The following is a 20,519-nucleotide window of genomic DNA, read 5'->3' as shown; positions in this document are numbered from 1 at the left end:
CTCCTGCTTGACTGCAAGGAAACGTCTGGCAACACGTAACATGTGGGGTGTACCAACACCTATCAGGGCACGCCAGACATGGAGGGGTGCCAGACAGAGGGGAGAGCTAGTGAAATGTCTCTGAGGAAGGCATGTGCTTGAGGGACTGAGGACAAGTGATGGTTTCAATTTAGCACATGTAGACAATCTTCATCCTACTGCATGGACACTTAAGGAATCCCTGGGGGAGGAGGGGGCGGGCTTCTGGGTGGGAGGAGTGACCCATGAACTTGACCATGATAAGCCAAAACTTTAATGTATGTGTTTCTCCAGTGGGGAAAAAATGTTGGCGCTTCCTTAGGATTCTCAATGAGGGATCCATGATACTCAAATTTTATTTAAAAGTATAAAAACAGAACACTGTATCAGATAATTGCTGCGTAACTGCTTTGGTAAATATTACACGAGAAATAGCAATGATGTCTTATATGGTATAATTTTATGAGCAAAGAAAAATGTAGTCAGTTTCAGTGTCTCTATTCTGCTAGAGACTAGTCCTGGTCCACAGGACTATGATGCAAGTCGGTCATGAAATTTGAAATTTTACAGAAGCCACACTTTACAGCTGAAAATAAACAGGTCAATTGATTTTAGATGGTACCTTTTTGTTCCCTGAAACATATCTGAAGTATGAACTTTATGGGAATTCGACATAACAGTCACCGATTAGATGGAAATCTAGTGTGTACTGTCATACACGACACCTCACAGGCTGGACAACCCAGCAACCACAGGAGTAAAGCCTCCTGGCCGGGAGCCACCACCTTGGAGAGATCGGGTCTAAACCGGCAGCGACCTCCTGGAGTCAGGGCTCCGAAAAGCCACCCTCCACTCCGTCAGCTCAACTAAACATGAATAGTTAAACCCAATAGGTACAATTTTAAAAGGCTGCACCCGTCGGTATTACAGGGAAAGCTCTAGTTCAGAGATCCCACTACGGAGCTGTACTAACGGTGGAGACCTTGCCACGGTAGCCCAACACAACCTACCGCACTGCCTCTCTCTGACGGAGGCATCCGTGTAGATTAAACAGGAACACGGGAGTAACGATACCAATAATGAATGGCCAACAAGCAAGGCTGACACAACACGCACAAGTCTCAATCAGTTCTTCCCGATGCAACTATCGTATCCTCCATTTACAGAAACAAAACGCCACAAAGAGAGTAAGCGAGGTGTGCGCACCTACACAGCTGGGACCACCTGGAACCACTCCACGTTTTTCAACACCGCACGGCTCCACTCAGACCTTCCTATCATCAAGAGGGTCTCCATCCGGGAAGAAAACCCCTACCAGAAACCACCTGTAGAGGATAAAGTCCTCTCTGTATGAAAATCACTCCTCACGCGGTAGAAAATGCCCTGATGCAAATCTTCTCGGTTTAGATTTTGTTTGAAGCTCTGGATAATGATTACAAGTGACATGGACATTTCGTGCACCTCAAAATTTCCATGTGTTCACAACTGATCAATATCTGGGCTCGCTCTTAAACTACAAAGTAGCACCTGCTGACTTCTCATTATAAGCAACCATATTATGAATAGCTGAGAGTATCAGAGACTCAGCCGGCATGTACAATTTGCACCCACCGAAAGCTCATTTGCAGTAGCAATCCATTATCCCTGTCCAACATGACAGGCCAGCCACGCAGCAAACACACTCTGTGTCAGATGCCGCTGCTGCCTCACGTGACTGCCCATCGCTCTCCGCCACCTGCTGCTAATAACTGACATGCAATCTGATAAGGGTTTATGAGAGGGAGGAGACCAGGCGCCCAGATCCTCAAATGGAAATAAAAGTATTCACTCATCTTCCAAAATCCTGACTTAAGAGAGTAGCGTTCTCATCAAACGTCTGCATAGTAGAGACTGCAAACTGCAATACAAGCAGCAATGACCAGGGGAATCAGGGAAGAAGGGAGGAGAACAGCAGAAAGAAAGGGAAGAGGGGAAAGGAAGTGGTGAGGGGAGGGGGGGGTTTTCAAAGTTCTTCTATTAAGGTATATCAGACTCTAGAGGAGATAAGCCCAGCTCATTTAAAATCCCCAGTACGAACTAAAGATTCAGTTGCTGTATATTCATTTGTTTCAAACGCTATAGAATTATCTTTGGGAAATCTGTGACTTCATGTTTATGAAAATTCAGTGTTGGCTGATGATTCTACGGCTACCCAACATTTCCTTAGGATATTCTTATCCAGAACTACTGGCTGGCCGTTTCACAGTGTCTAACAAAGTGACTGTTGCAGGCTTCATTTAAGCATGAAGGGTTTCCCCGGAAAAACATCTGAATTAGTGGCGAGTAATTGCTGTTATGAACACAGTTTTAATTTGATAATCCATTTTGAACCTCAACTGTTTTCCCAGAGCTCATCATCAGCTTATGAGTCATCTCGTTAGATTTCTACCAGGGCAACAGGCTCAGGAATCCAGCCCGGGGCTCTCATAGGAGATCTTTGAAATGTCGCCTGACATGTTTTTGCCAAATGCTGTTTTTCTCCTTCAGAACAGTTAAGTAGTGAATACATAAAAGAAATGAAGTGTATGCATATGCAACTTTTGCCACTCAGTTTCTAGACAGCTAATTAAGTTTGGGGATATCTGGATTCCAAAGCAGAAAGCCCTTAAGTGGCACAGAAAACCCAGCAGGACTCCATGTCTGAATGGCCTCTAACTCTAGCTTATTTGTAAGGATGTGTCACTTTAATGGAAATAGCCTGAAACTGTAAGAGATTGTGACTAAAGAAATTCCATCACCTTTAGAAATTGCCCATTTATGTATAATTTGAAACCATTTTATATAAATTCCACAGACCAAACTATAATTTTCATGAATGAAATGCCGTTTCACAGTTTTGCGGGGCATATTATGGAGTGATCTATCAGAAAGAACAGTCCAGTTACGATCAAAGTATCATGGGCTTGGGGGCTCAGTACCGCACCACTGAATACACGACTCAACTTTTCAATCCCGTACGGGGTGCACATGACTGAGTGGAAGTGTTGGCAGTGGTCATTCCATTTGGTCGTCCGCAAAGTTCCCCCAACATCACCAGGGTCAGCATTGATCAGGGTCATCTGCCCTTGGAGTTGTGGAAAGTAAAAACTCTAGACAACATCGTCACCAAACTTATGTTTGCTTTCCATCATCAGATATTTTTATCGGATAGTTTTCAAGATATTCGCCAGCATATGGCTCTGTGAGTGAGGTACGACACAAGACAGGTTCGCTCCTGTGCTCACGGAGGGACGGGCTACACCAAACAGGCTCTAATGTAACTACTTAAAACAGAGGAGGTTAAAAGGAAGGGGAGAGGGTAGAGAAAATTATCCTCATTTTTCTGGTATTACAATCCCTTTCCAGTCAATATGCATCACAAAGAAATGAAAATACATCAAGCAAACAATTTTAGGAGTAACACTCTATAGAAGAGACCAATAAGGACTAGAAGAAATTGTGCCTGTGTTACGTGAAATCATTAAGAAAGACAAAATGTATCCCGGCTATGTTGGAAGTTGAAGTCACCCAGTGGGCACAGGAACAAGTCCCCGCCAGGACACTAATGACGGTGGGGTTGGAAAAGGATTTCAGAAGAATCAGATTTAAATATGCAAATGTGCAACTTCTTCCAGATCTCTTAGCTAAAGAATGAAATTCAGAATCCAGTGAATAAGAATAAAATAATAGAGAATAAGACAAAATTGGACGGCAGAATACATTTTAACTGATTCATCCATCATTTCCCTAAAACTCGTGGACTCTACCTCTAATTTGCCTATAGTAATAACTCTTCCATTTCATTCTGTGGAGAACTCACCTCTCCTACCAAAAGCCAGGAGAACTTTGGAGACTCACACCGTGATCACTTTTTCTGCGCGCTGATTACTCTAAGACATCTGGACTTTACAAACCTCTGCCCTTGCCTTCCAGCTTTTGTAAGACAATGCTCCGGATTTGTGTCTATCTTGAAAACATTTTTTTTTATAAATTCCATATATAACGTTCCATATGTCATTATCATTACATAAAAAATTAATTTTTAAACATTTGGCTAGTCGGGAAACTCTTTGAAAATGATGATAGCTTTGTAGTTGCTCCTTAAAAGTCAAATCTGCACATAAAGCTACAGAAAAAAAATGCCTAACAATTTCATTTATTTTTAAGATTTTATTTTTAAGTAATCTCTCCACCCAGCATGGGGCTTGAGCTCACAACCCCGAGATCAAAAGTCATTTGCTGCACAAACTGAGCCAGCCAGGCGTGCCATCTAACGTTTCAACTTGTTCGTTTTCCTCTCTCTCGGCCTCCGACCGTGCCAGGCTTCAGGGGTCCAGGGTTAAACACTTTGATCTGTGAGATTCTTTCAAAAATTTTTTTCTTCTAAGTTATTTTACTTAAAGACACCAGAGGCATTTATTTTCTTAGTGCTGGCATTTTATTTATTTACTTATGTTAAAAAGATAAAATGTGAGGCACTTGTAGAAATATTCAGTCCATCAACGACTCAGTATCGTCATCTTGTGAAGAAGGTTCCTGGAGACGCCACAGGTGCACTAAGAGATGTAATTGTCTCAGACTCTCATTACAAAATGGAATAACTTGCTCCTAACAAATGTTGCATCTCTGGGAGCCATCTGGCAGGAATGAAGTACTCATTCCAACCCCAGTTTTATAACATATGACTGCAATCGACAAAAAAAATCTTCCAAAGATCCTTTCAAACATGTTTGCTTTGCTTTGGTTTGCATGTAGTAATTCCAGACAGAAAGATTCTAAGGTTGCTGGTGTTATTGTTTGCTGTGTCTCATTTCTGCATTACTTGATTTATTTGTAGTATAGATTGGGGAAATTCTTTTATCAGAAGATTCTGAAGACTGAAAAAAGCATTTAATTTTTGGAAAAAAAAACCTTGACCTTGAGCAGAGGTTATTGAGAGATGACACATTTAAACAAGCTTAATACTAGAAATAAGTATAATGAAACACAAGTCGCCTTAATTTTATATATGATTTTTCTCGTGTTGTTTCATCTATATTAAGACTTTAGACTTAAAATGCATAAAAATATACTTTAACCTAGGCAAAGAGTCACAATTTAGCTTGGGAGGTAGTATTTTTTCTAAGTTCATTTATTCATTTTGAGGGGGAGGGGGAGAGGGAGAGAGAGAATGAGCGGGGGTGGGACAGAAAGAGAGAGCAAGAGAGAAAGAGAGAATCCCAAGCAGGCTCCACGCTGTCAGAGCAGAACCCAATGACAGGCTTAATCTCATGAACCATGAGAATGAAGACCTGAGCAGGAATCCAGAGCCACATCCTAAAGAGACTGAGCACTCCCGGGTGCCCCTGGGATCTAGTATTGAAATAAAAGAAAATGAGGAATTACATAAGTCATAATATTGTACCATGGAAATGGAAACTCTGGATGGCTAATTGTCTAGATGATTATCTAATTATCAAGAGCCAGTAATGAATCCTTTAGTGGGATACTTCGAATCTCCACATTTTGTTTTTATTTTTGAAGAGAGAGAGAGACAGAGAGAGAAAGAGAACACAAGCAGGGAGAGGGGCAGAGAGAGAGAGAGAGAGAGAGAGAGAGAGAGAGAGAGAATCCTAAGCAACCTCCATGCTCAGCACAGAGCCCGGTGTGTGGCTCAATCCTATGACTTTGGGATCATGATCTGAGCCAGAACTAAGATGCTCAACTGACTGAGCCATCCAGGAGTCCCTAATCTCCACAGTTTTATAAATGTCTACAAATGTCTCTGCATTTTGCATCTCATGCATGGCCATGGGGCTCATCCATGATGAGGGCTGGGGCTACATGTCAGAGGATCCATCTCAGAAGCAAACATGCTGGCAGGATGGAGCTTGCTGGCTAAATATGAATAAGGAAAGAGGATTTGCTCCCTTCCTGCCCTTCCCTGTCTTCCAGCCTCCTCTAAAGGGAGTGATTACTGGTACGTGAAGGTGGAAAGTTGGGAGGAACAAGCATCTCTGCCTACAGACTGTACGGCATTCCCACCATGTGGTGGGTCTCAGCAGGAACAAGGTCCCTCTGCAAGGGGACTCTGCCCAGACTCCCACAATCTCGAACAAGATGAGCTTCACATTTGAGGACCTGGAAGTGATATGCAGACTTAATTACTACTCCAAACTCCCAAGCAAAGCATCTGTAAATCGACTCTGGCTCCACAAGTTAGAATTGGGTACACATTCTCATATAGGTCAATACTTTAAACACAACAGCTTTTACAAGTAAAAATTGTCAGAAGAAAATGTGTGAACATTCCACTTTTGCTAGATTATACCATTTACATTGGCTTACAGGGTCTATATCTGAGCACACATTTTTGGGGAAATGAATACAATATAAAAACCCACACCTACAGCATGATTTACTGGAGGCACATAAGCCTTCAGAAATCAGAACGTGAATTACTTTCAGACATATAACATTCATAGTCTCTCTCAAGAATTCTAAGAATCATGCTGATAGTATTATTTATCTAGTGACTGTGTTTAGGAACACCTATTGAAGCTTAAAAGTTTTTCTATTTACAATTTTCAAATCGCTGGCAGTCAACAAGAATAAAATCTGAAGCCTTTTTTCACCCTCTTCCTACCACCATGCTGTTGTTTCTCTTGCCACAAATCCAGGCTGATGAGGACAGAGACTCCCTCTAGTTATCCAAATCTTTTTCTTCTAAATTGTCACAGAGGTGGTTCCAGAAGATCCCACCAGGCCCGTGGAGGTTGCTGTGGGGTTTCCTTTCACTTCTATCATCCAAAGTCACCAGTGGGAAGCAGCTTGCTTGGCTGCCAGCGGAATCCCCCTTTAGATATCACTGTCTCTTGTAAGAGCTCTCTATCTTTGCATCTTTCAGAGCACCAGAAACCTAAACAAGGAAATCCCCAGCTGAACCTGTTTGCCACAGGGTAAGTAGCAGCAGGGGCAGCGTGCTGTAATTTTAGAGTTATGATAGTCTTAATAAATGATGCACTCTGTGGGTTATACATCATCTCCCTCTGACCACCTCTCTCAGCAGCCCATTATAACACTCAGTGATTCTGATGGCTAAGAGCAGTCACAGTAAATGATGCTGATGATTCGTTTTTTTGAAAGGACTTTCCAGTTAGAGAACAGGTGTGCTGATGTGCTGAAGGCCTCACACTCTAGGTTGCAAATAGACCATCCCAGGGTCTGACGGTGACCTCTTCTAGTCAGGTGACTTGGTCCTTTGGGGCTCCTATCACAAAATACCACAGACTGGGTGACACATTGTTTTGCACAGTTCTGGAGGTTAAGAAGTCTGAGATCAGGTAATTAGCATGGTCAGGTTCAGGTGAGGATTACAGACCTCCATCACCTCACTATGTCTTCTCATGGCAGAAGGGGTGAAGAATCTCTCTGGGGTCAATTTCACAAAGGCACTAATCCCATGCGTGAAGACTCTACTCTCATGACCTAATTACCTCTCCCCAAAGGTCCCAGCTCCTAACACCTCTTAACATCATTTTGGGTGGAGGGTTAGGATCTCAACATGTAAATTTTGGGGGAACACGAACATTCAGTCCATACATAACATCAGATAACATTTTGGAAAGAGTATCTACAAATGCCAAATATTCATTTAGAAACAGGCTAGGCTGTGGCAAAAGAAAAAAAATCTCAAAATATAATTGAGTAAATTTATTTATAACTAGAGAAAAAAATGTTCCCAAAGATCCAAGATGTCAGAACCCAATAAAAAAAATAGGCAAAAGATAGTAATAGGACAAGACATAGGAGAAATATGTTGGGTCAAACAGATTTGCTATACCCCTTTAGTAATCAGGAAAACAGTAACTTAGGGGTAGCACATTGGCCATATGATTGGCCAAATTATATGTGATCTGGTGTGTTCTGTGTGTGCTGAATTATGGAGAAACAGTCGTTTGCATATTCTTGGTTCAACAATATGGTGCTGTATTGATGGATTTACACCAGCAATTGGTGGTAACTTGGCAAATTAGAATTGGAACATATATTTTGTTCCAGTAATCAAACTTCCAGAAAACACCCTTAAGAAAATCTCATATTCAAAGAATGGTTCATGAATATGGGTGGATGGACAGCCAGTGTAACATTCTTAAAAATAGAAGGAAACTGGATACAACCTACATCTCTGTGTCCACAGAGAAATTTTTACTTAAAGTTAGGTACATTCACATCAGGGAATACTAAGCAAAAATTTTGAAGACGTTGGTCTACTATACATTAAAACATGAAAATTGTGTTTCAGTTAAAAATCAGGTCACATGAGGGACGCCTGGGTGGCTCAGTCAGTTAAGCATCTGAGGGACTCTTAGTTTCGGCTCAGGTCATGGTTTTACAGTCCTGAGTTCAGGCCCTGCATCAGGCTCTTCACTGTGCTGGATTCTCTCTCAATCTCTCTCTCTCTCTCTCTCTCTCTCTCTCTCTCTCTCTCTCTCTGTTTCTGTCTGTCTCTGCCCCTGCTCTGCTTGCTTGCATGCACACACGTTTCTCTCTCTCTCAAAATAAGTATAAAAAAACACCCCACATTTTTAGACAAATCAGGTCACAGGATAATATACATCTGTTGTGGATTGAAGTTTTGTGTCTGCCCCAAATTCATATGCTGAAGACCTAACTTTCAAAGTGATGGTATTTGGAGGTAGGGCCTTTGAGAGGTATTACGTTTACATGAGGTCATGAGGGTAGAGCCTCCCTGGTGGGATTAGTGCTCTTGGAAGAAGAGAAAGAGACCAAGTAGGTCCCTCTCTCTGTCATATGAAAACATGGCAAGAAAGCCCTGTCCACACGCCAGAAGAGGGCCTCACCAAAAACCAGGGCTGCCAGGACTCTGGTCTTGGACCTCCAGCCTCCAGAACCATGAAAAAATAAACGTCTGTTGTTTAAACCATCTGTTTACTGTATTCTGTTATAGCAGCCTGAACGAATTAATACAGCATCCTATAATGCAACTTATGATTAAAAATATTCCCCATCTGTTTGTTTATGCGTGTAAACAAAGAAATGTTTCCACAAAAACAGTGACAATGATTATAAGTAGAGAGGGTTTTGGATAAAGGGGAGCTTTCACTTTGATTCTAGATACTTCCGTGTTATTTCAATTTTAATTATTCCTTAATTATAGAACACTTATTAAAAAATTCAACATATTCACCACTCAACCACTGCTGATACATTGACCTCACATGTAGCAGGGGTTTATCCAGGCTGTTGGTTCTTACTCATCTTCCTCATTTAGTCTCAGCACTGCCCACTAACTCCTCACAGAGATGGAAAAGGAAGAAAAGAGACACCAATTATTTCCAAATGAGTGTATTTAGTAACATCTGGACACAGAGGGTCCCGGGGCTGGTGAACACGAAACTTTCAAATGGCTTGTAGTTTCATTAAGGCTGTCTATCCTTGCTTGTCCCCAAACGTGTATTAATAATAGCACCTTCTATGAGTTGTCGTAGAAAACGTTATAGGTGAAATGTAAACTTTTTGTTTGTTTATGTTTTAAATACACGAGCTTAATGGCCCAGGAACATAGTAGAGTTTCATTCCTTACCGGGGTCTGTGTGTTCACGTCTTCTTAATGACAAAAACCTACAGGCCCACCACATGGGTCAAAGGTCTCTGTGCTATGTTTCGTTGTAGCTACAATCAGTATATAATAAGTAATTACAACCATGACAGACGTGTTAATAGAACTGAAGCAATCATCTAAAATGTATTCAATCTAGTATCTTTTTTTACAACGGAACCAAATCATATGCATAAATATCTAATGAAAAACAAATAGAAATGGAAACGCTGGAGGAATCTACGACAAATTTTTCCACTGACAAAGTAGAAGAGTGTTTTTGTCATTCTGACGCACTTCAGTCTAGAATTAAATGGCAGCAAGTACAAGACAGCATCTATTTGAATAAAAATGTGGTTATAAAACTGTAAAACTCCAGTCATCTCTTATTTTTAATTTAATTTTTTACATAGGAATTAACTTTAGCCTTGCAGAAAAATCCACTTTGATCTCTCTGGAATATTCTGGCCGCCCAAAGAATTTAAACTATGAAGAGAGCCTCCGATTGCAAAATTGTGAATCACACTGCCTGAGTTTATATCAAAGGATTAGTGACTTCAAGATGTTGTCTAATAATATTGATATATGGTGATCTACTAAAAATAATGATTTTTAAAATCATTAATGACATCTAAAATGTAGGAGCATCTCCTTCATTGTGGGTCCTAATGTTCCTTTAAAATAATTGTATAAAGATGTATAAACAAATGATAGACATAGACAGAATATTTTATAATACAGGACATCAGGAATACCTGTGGAGCAATTCTGCTACTTCAGTCATTTTCCAGAAAGTCATGCTTGATTACATTTGTGGTAACTCCATAGGGACTTGCTTTAATCTCTCCTTTTGTTGACATCCAGATATTTATAGATTTACAGGTCACGAGAATGCTCCAATGACCAAGCAGTATGGGATTTTTAAGCCAAGAAGACAAAGGACGAATTACTACTAATTTAGACATACAACTCACCAGGATGTGCACCTAAGTTATCATACTGGATACTCAAAACAAACCCAAAGTAGCTAGCTATAGTTACAGTGTAAAAACGAAGAAACCGAGGCAGGGAGACTAAGTCGACCATCTCAGAACCAGAAACCAGCAGTCAGGTTTCCAGGGTCGGTTAACTGTCCTGTTCCATCCCCAAATTCTGCTGACACGGCAAGGCTCACACAATTTGGGGCCCGACTGCTTAGATAGGACTAATGAGCCACTTATCACCACACTTCTTGGGGAGGCAGCGAAGGCTGAGACCTTCATGGCTGTGGCTGGGTGAGGCTGTGTGGCACAATCCAGGACTTGCCATAAAAGGTGGCCCTTTGGTGAACATTAAGTGTAGGTAGAGTTACCTCATGAAATACCCACACAAGTGAAGCTTCTCCCACCCCTGTAACCGGGTTCAAAGAGAATAGAAACATGGTCCAAAGAAAGAAAGCAATTCCTAAGGAACCGGAGAGCTGTAAACCTTATTAAAGACATGGGTCTGTAGGAAATTCTAGCACCACATGCACCTGGGCTGTGGCTACAACTACAGAAATGTAATTATCAAGGAGTAATAATTGTCGCTGAGTTATGAGTCTTGAGAAATCGCAGAGAAGGAATGTTTCTGTATGTAATTACTGCACTGGTAATACTACTGAGATTAGAAATAGAAACATGATCCACCCGTGCACACGTAGAAAGATAAAGGGCACACAAACAATCCACGCAGAAATGCATTCCTCACTTTGCAACGTGTAGAAAGGCACTTCTTAGAGCTGAGTTCAGAGTTAATCACAGAAACACACTGTAAATCTGGGAGAGATTGTAGATTTTAAATATGTTAAATTAATAAAGGTTTCACAGATACTGTTACAGGTTAATACTGGAAGCAGATGCATCCCAGTGAACAGCATCAGTAAGATTCAGATTCAAGAATAGGAAAGGAAGGGAGGGGGAGAAGAAGGGAAGGGAAGGGAAGGGAAGGGAAGGGAAGGGAAGGGAAGGGAAGGGAAAGAAAAAGGAAAGGAAAGGAAAGGGAAGGAAAAGAAAGGAAAGGAAAGGAAAGGAAAGGAAAGGAAAGGAAAGGAAAGGAAAACGAAGAAAAGAAGAAAGGAAAGACATGGTGACCATCAGTCCATTACTCTTGTAATATCCAATACTCCTCCAAGTGTAATACATATTTTGTTAGATTTATATCTCCTCAGATATACTTTGTCTCTAATATTCAATATTACTTTGGTTAAGGCAGTGAAGTTTAACTGTTTTAGGAGGTACAGGAAATTTGTTTCTTTTACGATTAATATTGGAAATGTACATTAACACTGTCAAAGTGGGAAACACGATTTTAATTTCTATGGTTTTACCACATTAAAAAAAGTAATGTCACTGATCATTAGGATTTAATGTTTATGCTTGTATGTCCTGTATTTATTTACTAATGCTGAACATGCAAGGCAGAGACATATAACACAACAGAAAATTAAGTTCAAATGAGAAACTATAGAGTACCGTGAGCACTTTTAATATTAAAAAATACTCACTCAACATGTCTAATCATCAAGGATATTCAAAAGAAATCCACAATGAGCTATCACCTCTCACTGGTCAGAAAGGCTATTATTAAAAAAATAAGAAATAACATGTTGGTGAGAATATGGAAAAAAGGAAACCCTCACGCACTGTTGGTGGGAATGCCAACTGGTGCAGCCACTGTGGAAAACAGTATGGAGGCTCCTCAAATATATAAAAATAGAACTACTCAACAATCCTGAATTTCTGCTTCTGGTAATTTATTCAAAGACAATAAAACACTAATTCAGAAAGATATATGCACCTCTATGTTTATTACAGCTTTATTTACAATAGCCAAGTTTTAAAAGCAACTCAAGTGTCTATCAATAGATGAATGGATAAAAAAGAGGTGGCAGATATATATATATATATAATGTATAATTGTAATATGTTATAATATATATTACATTAAAATATAATATATGTATAATGGAATATTACTGAGTGATAAAAGAGAATGAAATGTTGCCATTTGTGATAACATGGATGGACCTAGAGGGTTATTGTGCTAAATAAGTCAGACAAATACCATGTGATTTCATTTATATATGGAAAGTAAAATCAAAACAAAAAATAAACAAAACAGAAGCAGACACATAGATACAGGAAACAAAATGTTAATTACCAGAGCAAGCGGGGGGAGTGCTTGGGGCAGGTGAAATAGGTGAAGGGCATTAAGAAGCACAAACTTCTAGTTGGAAGACAAGTAAGTAGTGGGCATGTAATACACAGCCTAGGGAATATAGGGAATAACGTTATAACTTTGTGTGGTGACAGATGGTGACTAGACCCTGTGGTGATCATTTTGTAATGAATCTAAATGTAGAATCACTATGTGGTACATCTTAAACTAATAGAATATCGTATGGCAATTATCATTCGATAAAAAATATACATCACTGGGTTATATGTGAACCTTGAAAATAAAGACTTTCATAATCTCAAAGGAAACTTCCTAACTTATAGTGACAATTAATAACTAAAATATTACATGATCTTATGTTTTTTGTTCTGCATGCTATCGTAGAGCGAGATACGTAACACACATACTCACAAACATAAAACAACTGTGAATAAAGGGGAAAAAAGAAGTGAAAAGCATTTCTTGTAAGATGTGATGTGATAGATGTTGCTGTAAATCGTGCCTGTAGGGAAGTAATAGCAAAACACAGTGAAATTGGACGGGAGCGGCAGAACTGGTGGGGTGGACTGGCGGGAACCCAGAGGGTCAAATTAGCGTGTTATCAATTTAAAATATGATTCCACACGCGTCCTTTATTTAGCCGGGGTCAAAACAAAACAATTTCCCTCATTTACATACAGATTTTTCCTCATATCAAAAAGGGAGGGGGGAATAAATTAATTAATTCTTTCCCCAAGATGGAGAAGAGACCAGGCCAGTCAAACCCAACTCCGATGGCCACTGTCTGTTCAGGTATATGGAGAACATTTATGAAGAGGTGAAGAAACACCCTGGGGTGTCTTCATTAGAATTCTCATGTGGGCCCTTTGGGCAAACATGCAAGGCCATGGTCTAGACCCTGGTGGAGCTTCTGGTGCTTGGGCACTAGCGCATATGGCCAGATCTTGCCTGATACCACCCGGAACGAGCTGGAAACAGAGCAAAGGACAGTGTGGATTTCTCAGTACACCCCGCGGGGCCTGCTGGATGAGGGAGGGCTCCTGGCTTGGTGGTCATGCTGGAGGGGGCATGCTGTGTGCCTCACAGGTGCAGCATGGAGACAGAAAGATTCTTTTTTGCTCTCATCCATCAATTTATGTGGCATGGGTCCTCTGAGACTTGTGCATTTTGTTTTCTTCCCTCTCCTTATTAGATTTTTAGTGTTTGTTTATCATCCATCAAATACTTCAGATTCCTGGAGGCGGCTCATTTTGCTCTGAAAAACCAACATCCATACAAACAAACATACAACTCTTTCTCCTGGAGATAATCAATACCTCTCATCCTTCAACACTTGGATTACGGAACATGGCCTGATGGGTGGGTCCACTAGTTGTTGTCAAAGTGGGACCCCAGGCCCAACAGCATGAGCATTAAAGATGCACTTTTCCGGGCTACCCTCAGGACCTCCTGGATTGAGGTCTGGAGGTGGGGCCTGGAAAGCAGGGTTTTCCTGTACTGATTCAGACACACACTCAAGGGCTCAGCTCATCTTCCGCACATCTCCAGGTTCTTCACAGTTGCTCTGTTCCCTGCCTAGTGGAGATCTTGTCTTCCTGTCTGAGGATTTCCTTGGCAGTCTGCTCATATTCACTGAGGAATCCCCAGTACCTTCTCTTTGGTTCTTTTTTTTCGAGTCAGCCACAGTCTCTCCTGCTCAAGGGTATAAGCCTTAAACTAGGAGAGCCAGGGATATCTACATTCATTTATACTTCCACTTCCCTATTTTTATCTGGTACAATCCTCAAACTTGCCTGACTTTTCTATTCTGCAGACCCTCTGTTTTACCTTCACTGAAGAATAAAACCTTCAGCCTTCTAAGATGCAGGACGGTTGGTCATCCACCTGCCCACAGTAGGCGATGGGGGTAGGTTCTAATTCCTTCTGAATTGTTTTTTTTTTTTTTAATCATCTCTTTCATTGTGCCTCACCATCATCGTCACCTTCAGAAGGTTCTGGTTGTGCCAATTCCTGAGCATTTGACAGTTCCCTGAAGCAAATCAGTTTGTTTCATGGCTTTGTCAACCACTGGAACAACAGTCAACTTTCCTGGGTCCTCCAGATCAACTGCCTTTGCCCTTGTTTTCTAACCTGTCAAATTGTATTGTGCCCCTCCCCTCCCCCCCCCTTCTTTTTTTGGTCCTGTAGATTTGTGACTTTTAAAAAGATAATCTTTCATGGCCATTACTTTAATTTTAGTGGGATTTAGGGGAGGGAGAGGTAGGGGGTAAGATAAATGAGAGTTCCATTTACCAGTTCAAACCAGGACAGCTTATGGGGTATTCTTTTCCTTGTAATGAAATCTACCTTCATTTACAAAGATCAGTAGATAGAAATATCAACTCAAACCAGGACTTGTATGGATATCTACCTATATCTATATAGAGACACACATACATATACACACACATACCTGTAATCTCTATTATAAATATTAATAGCATAGAATATATTTATATATATATATATATGCATATGGCATATACCATTCTATATAATTTAACTTAGAAAGAAGTGTTCACATTCTGTAGTAGATACAGTGACAGACCATGCATACAAGAACTAATCACCCAGATTTTGCGGACCTCAGGTGTAATTTGTAGAGAAGAAGACATCATACTTTGGTCTGAAGAGGCTCTACCTGCTGTAAAAATCAAGTGTCAATGATTCCCTTGGCCATGGAGCTACTGGCTTGTTCTAACCCTTGGGAGTTTTTTAATGCCCCTAAAGGATGATTTCTAAATGGCATTTAGAAAAGAGAACTGGTGATTACCCATTTAAAGGTAGTAATAGGGATGTCCATTCCAGACAAATGGGGGGGGGGGTATAGCTTACCAAAAACGCCAGAAGTGAGATAAAAGTGTACTAATGCAAGCAGGTGGAATTTTGTACAGTTGAGTGTGGAATGATCAAACTATAGGTCATAAAGGGGCTGGATTTAAGAGCTTCTTTTGCTGTGATGTCTGATCATGACTTCATTTCCACTGGTAAGTTGTACTTTTCCTTTGAGAGAATATTCTGACCACATTCATTAAGCCTTCCCTATGCAAGCTGCCTCCCTGTGCCTCCTCACTCTCTGAGGCTGAATGCACAATTAAGCCAAGGATCTTCTTTAGAAAATGTTTATGGCCAATTGTGGATATTCACTCGTCATTATTTTTCATGTTGATTTGTTTCCTCTTTGTTTAAACTGTGGGGGGTGGATGCCTCATAAGCTGGAAGAATTGTATACACCCTTTAATGATCAGTTTCACACATGATAATAACTACAATTTTATACCCAGCTCTTTGGGGAGATGAAAAGTAAAATGAGAGGTAAGATAGACCTTTTCACCTACTGCACCTCTTGCAAAACAAACAAACAAACAAGCAGAAAACCAAAACATGGAATCTAAACTGGCAATGCAGTTGTAAAAAAAAAAAAAAAAAGAATAAATTATTACACAATTGTAATAATTGTAATAATTTCAATAAGAATCTCACCTTGATGGCATAAAAAGCAGGAAGCACCGCATTATAGATTCATCAGAAGCAGGTGATACATCACATATAGATTCCCAAAGTCTGTTTTGAGGGTTAAGGGCATTTCTACAAATCGTCCACTGCCTACTTGTTGATGGAGTTGAAATCTGTCATGGATTTCTTTTTTAGGGAAGCAGTATGACGTTCTGACATCTAGAACTACTGGATTATGAAAATCTCATCCAAGGCAATGTCCGTTCTTTGAAGGTAAAATCAGACTGGGTAAGATGCTAAGGAAACCATAAGTGACTTTTTTTTCTTGTATTTCTCATAAAATAGATCTGATCTTCATGTTTAGTTTTCAGTATACTGCCTAAAACTGATGTCTAGCCACAGAAACTATTATTCCAATAGCAAAATGCCATTCATTTTCACTTTCTTTTACATGTGTGTATGTTTGTTTGTTTGTTCATTCGCTTTTGAGAGAGAGAGAGAGCAGGGGAGGGGCAAAGAGAGAAGGAGAGAGAGATTCCCAAGCAGGCTCTGTGGTATCAGCACAGAGCCCGATGTGGGGCTTGAACCCAGAAACTGGAGGAACAAGAAGAGCAGAAATCAAGAGTCAGACGTTTAACCAACGGAGCCACGCAGGCGCCCCATTCATTTTCACTTTCAACAGAAGCCTGGGTACATTTTATGCATTTCTCCACTTTAGGATATGATTTTAAAATGCAAAGGCAGCAATCAGTAAGACCCTATGCACTGCAGCATGTATTATCAATGGCTTATAATTTATTCTAGAAAAGTTGTTGGCATTCATCCCTAAGCTAAATAAATATTTTATTCTTATAACTCATGACAAACCGGTGAGCATCCAGCTTGACTTGGACCTTCCGTATTCATGTATCACCACTTTTGAATCAAAATGTTAGCCAAAGGAAGTGTTGCTGCTCTGTAGGCTTGGTCCAGAAAGGCACAAACTGTGGATGAGTATAAGAAATAATTCATAGACAAATTAGATAAATAGGTAGATAAGTGGATAGATACATAGATACACAGAGAGACAGACAGCTGAATAGATATAAATCTATATATCTATATATGTACAATGGGAACATAGGGGGAAACGGACGGATTCTTTCTATTCTACGAAGGTACAGTCATTACCCCTGGTCACTAAAACTGCAGAATGTGGTGAATGTCAAACAGTATGATTAAAAAGAGTTTGACAGAAAGTGCTTCGCTTCAAAAGCTAAGTTCATACTGCAGTGAGATGAGATAATGCAGGCTTACTGGTGTATGGGACACTTCCTGTAACTCACTGAAGAAACCCTCACTTGGGCGGCATGTTTCTAACGTGAATCTAGGTAAATGTTGTCATTGAGCCAACTGACTTTTTTTTTCTTTCTCCACATCAGCTGACGCAGAGGGATGGCCTGCCCTGTGGACGGTGTTCATCTTTCCCTGTCACTCCTACCCATGCAGGTATAAGGAAGCCATGAATTAGTGGCGATTTGTGCATTCTCTGTGCCAAGCACTGTGCTAGGAATGCAGAGAAGAAAACTCTAAAATCGCCATTGCAGAGTAGGAAGAAATGTATAAAAAGATGCTGCATCACTGTATATTAAGTGCGATAGGCCATACTGTTCAATAGCATGGACTATGTCTTAGAATTTGGTAGAAAATATTTCTTGTATAATTTCATCGAAATATAAATCACCCTTATGATCAGTATTACATGTAACGATAGCTATTTTTAAACTTTTTTAATGCTTTATTTATTTATTTCCAGAGATAGAGCATAAACAGAGGAGGGACAGAGAAAGAGAGAGAGAGAGAGAGAGAGAGAGAGAGAGAGAGAGAAAGAATCTGAAGCAGGCTCCAGGCTCTGACCCATCAGCACAGACCCCAATGTGGGGCTCGAACCCATGAACTGTGAGATCATGACCTGAGCCAAAGTCAGATGCTCCACCTACAGAGCCACTCAGGAGCTCCAAAGATAGCTATTTTTGATAAGAAAAATTGTCAAAGTAGTTGTCCAGGGAACTGGAATAAAATCTTGATTTTTCTATTTTCTGGTCATGGAAACATGACCAACTTAGCATTTTCTAGCTTCTGTTTCCTTATATAAAGCAATGGAAATAATACCTAAGTGTATCTTTCAGGTTTATATGAGATGATCCGTTAATAATAGAGGAAGACTGATATTGTTATAATAAAGATTATAGATAAGGTAAGAAGATAAAGGCAGGAAGAGGGAAAACATCAGGGACAAAGTAAACATACCTTAACAAAAGTGGCCAAACATAAAATGAAAACTTGAGACACTTAAAACTATTCTGGAGATTAGAAATAAATATTAAATATGAAGAAATGAGTTTTGATGGTTGAAATGCTGAGGGAACAATTCAGTTGGTACCAGCAATAGTTTGAAGATCTTCTTGGTAATAAATGACAAAGAAATCCAAATATTTGGCTTATGGCACAGGATAATACTATCCTCGTCTCATTGGGTTATCCCACTAACCATGACTTTCTTAGAGTACAAAGAGGAACTAGTTCATGACAGTAATCAAAACAGAGTCAAGGACCAATTTTATGTAATATACCTGTAATTAGAGATTAGCATACTTTTTGTTTAATCTAATGAGGACGGCTCATAGGTTAAATAGGCACACAATCTACGTGAATGCAAAAAATAGTCAGAAATATAGACATGAGCTATTGAATAGTACTTTTCAAATTACAATTAGAAAAAAAAAATCAGAGACACATGGAAATTTGCTTTCTGGCCACCAGATCCTATTGATATCTTGATCTGCTGGTTTTCATAAAATGTTTATGGCTGAGGCAGAATGAAGCTGCCTACTTATACATTGTTGGGTAACATAAATAACATAAAATCGCTTGAAATAACATATAATTGGTTAAAACTTAGAGCAACCATAAACATGATCTTAAGTATACTTGAAATCATCCCCCCAACTTTTTTTTTTGAGAGAGAGAGAGAGAGAGAGAGAGAGAGAGAGAGAGATGGCCCAAGTGGGGCAGAGGGAAAGAGAATTTTAAGCATGATCCATACTCAACATGGAGCCCAACACTGGGCTTGACCTCACAACTGTGAGGTCATGACCTGAGCTAAAATCAAGAGTCTGATGCTTAACCAACTGAGCCACCCAGGAGCTGCTTTAAAATCCCTTTAAATTCCAGGGTTTGAGAAGATACCACCTGCGATACTGTTAGTCAGGTCCGATGTATTTCCTTATAAAGCATGAGCTGGTATTTGCTTCTCTTCAGCCCTGTTTTCTCATGGATGTACAGCGTGATTCCAGGGAGCATGTGTCCCTTAGGTCACCATCATTCCCATGGCTACCTTCATGAGTGTGTGTGTGTGTGTGTGTGTGTGAGAGAGAGAGAGAGAGAGAGAGAGTTTCCAGAGTTTCCTCACTGTCACTTGGCAGGACTCAATAAAGTTTAAGATTATAAAGGTACCCTTACACCAAAGTTCCGTCAGTGCCGGCCTTGACTCATGGTTTGTCATTTGTTTCACAGAGGAGAGACCTAAGAAAGAGAGTGGTCACAGCCCCACTGTCTCGTGAAGTCCTGGATCAGAACATGGATCAAAACCAACATTCAGACTCTTCCCATAAGTCAAGAATTAATTAGGGGCGCCTGGGTGGCGCAGTCGGTTAAGCGTCCGACTTCAGCCAGGTCACGATCTCGCGGTCCGTGAGTTCGAGCCCCGCGTCAGGCTCTGGGCTGATGGCTCGGAGCCTGGAGCCTGTTTCCGATTCTGTGTCTCCCTCTCTCTGCCCCTCCCCCGTTCATGCTCTGTCTCTCTCTGTCCCAAAAAATAAATAAAAAAAAAAAAAAACGTTGAAAAAAAATTAAAAAAGAAAAAAAAGAATTAATAAGACTATAATGATAAGCCAATAGGTGGTGATATTTTTACATTACACCGTGATTATAATTAGTTGCCTTTCTGGGCTCTGCATGTCATAGTTTCCACTTATTTTGAGAGAATTTTGAAAAAGTCAAACAGAAAATAGCCAGTCCATAAGAGATGTCATAATAGGTTGTACATTTTTTTCTACCTGATAGCATTAGTCTAATCCTTTCTGGATAGAGCCCTCTTTAATGAATTCTCCGTGATGTCTCTTCTCTGGCTAGTTATAAGAAACTGTAA

At 40.2% G+C, this 20,519-nt stretch overlaps 1 protein-coding gene and 1 long non-coding RNA gene across 4 annotated transcripts in view; one reads left to right on the top strand and one right to left on the bottom strand.

Annotated features, from left to right (window-relative positions):
• CSMD1 (CUB and Sushi multiple domains 1) overlaps positions 1–20,519 on the bottom strand; it is a 2,002,273-nt gene that overhangs the window by 1,095,685 nt on the left and 886,069 nt on the right. The window lies entirely within an intron of this gene.
• Positions 16,525–20,146, top strand: LOC132691474 (uncharacterized). The gene is made up of 3 exons (XR_009615796.3): positions 16,525–16,603; positions 17,752–17,818; positions 19,886–20,146. It is a non-coding gene; the product is annotated as an uncharacterized LOC132691474 (long non-coding RNA).

Source organism: Panthera onca, chromosome B1 (assembly GCF_046562875.1).
Source record: "Panthera onca isolate mPanOnc1 chromosome B1, mPanOnc1 haplotype 2, whole genome shotgun sequence".
Classification (NCBI taxonomy): Eukaryota; Metazoa; Chordata; class Mammalia; order Carnivora; family Felidae; genus Panthera; species Panthera onca.
This window is presented reverse-complemented; position numbering and strand designations above follow the sequence as displayed.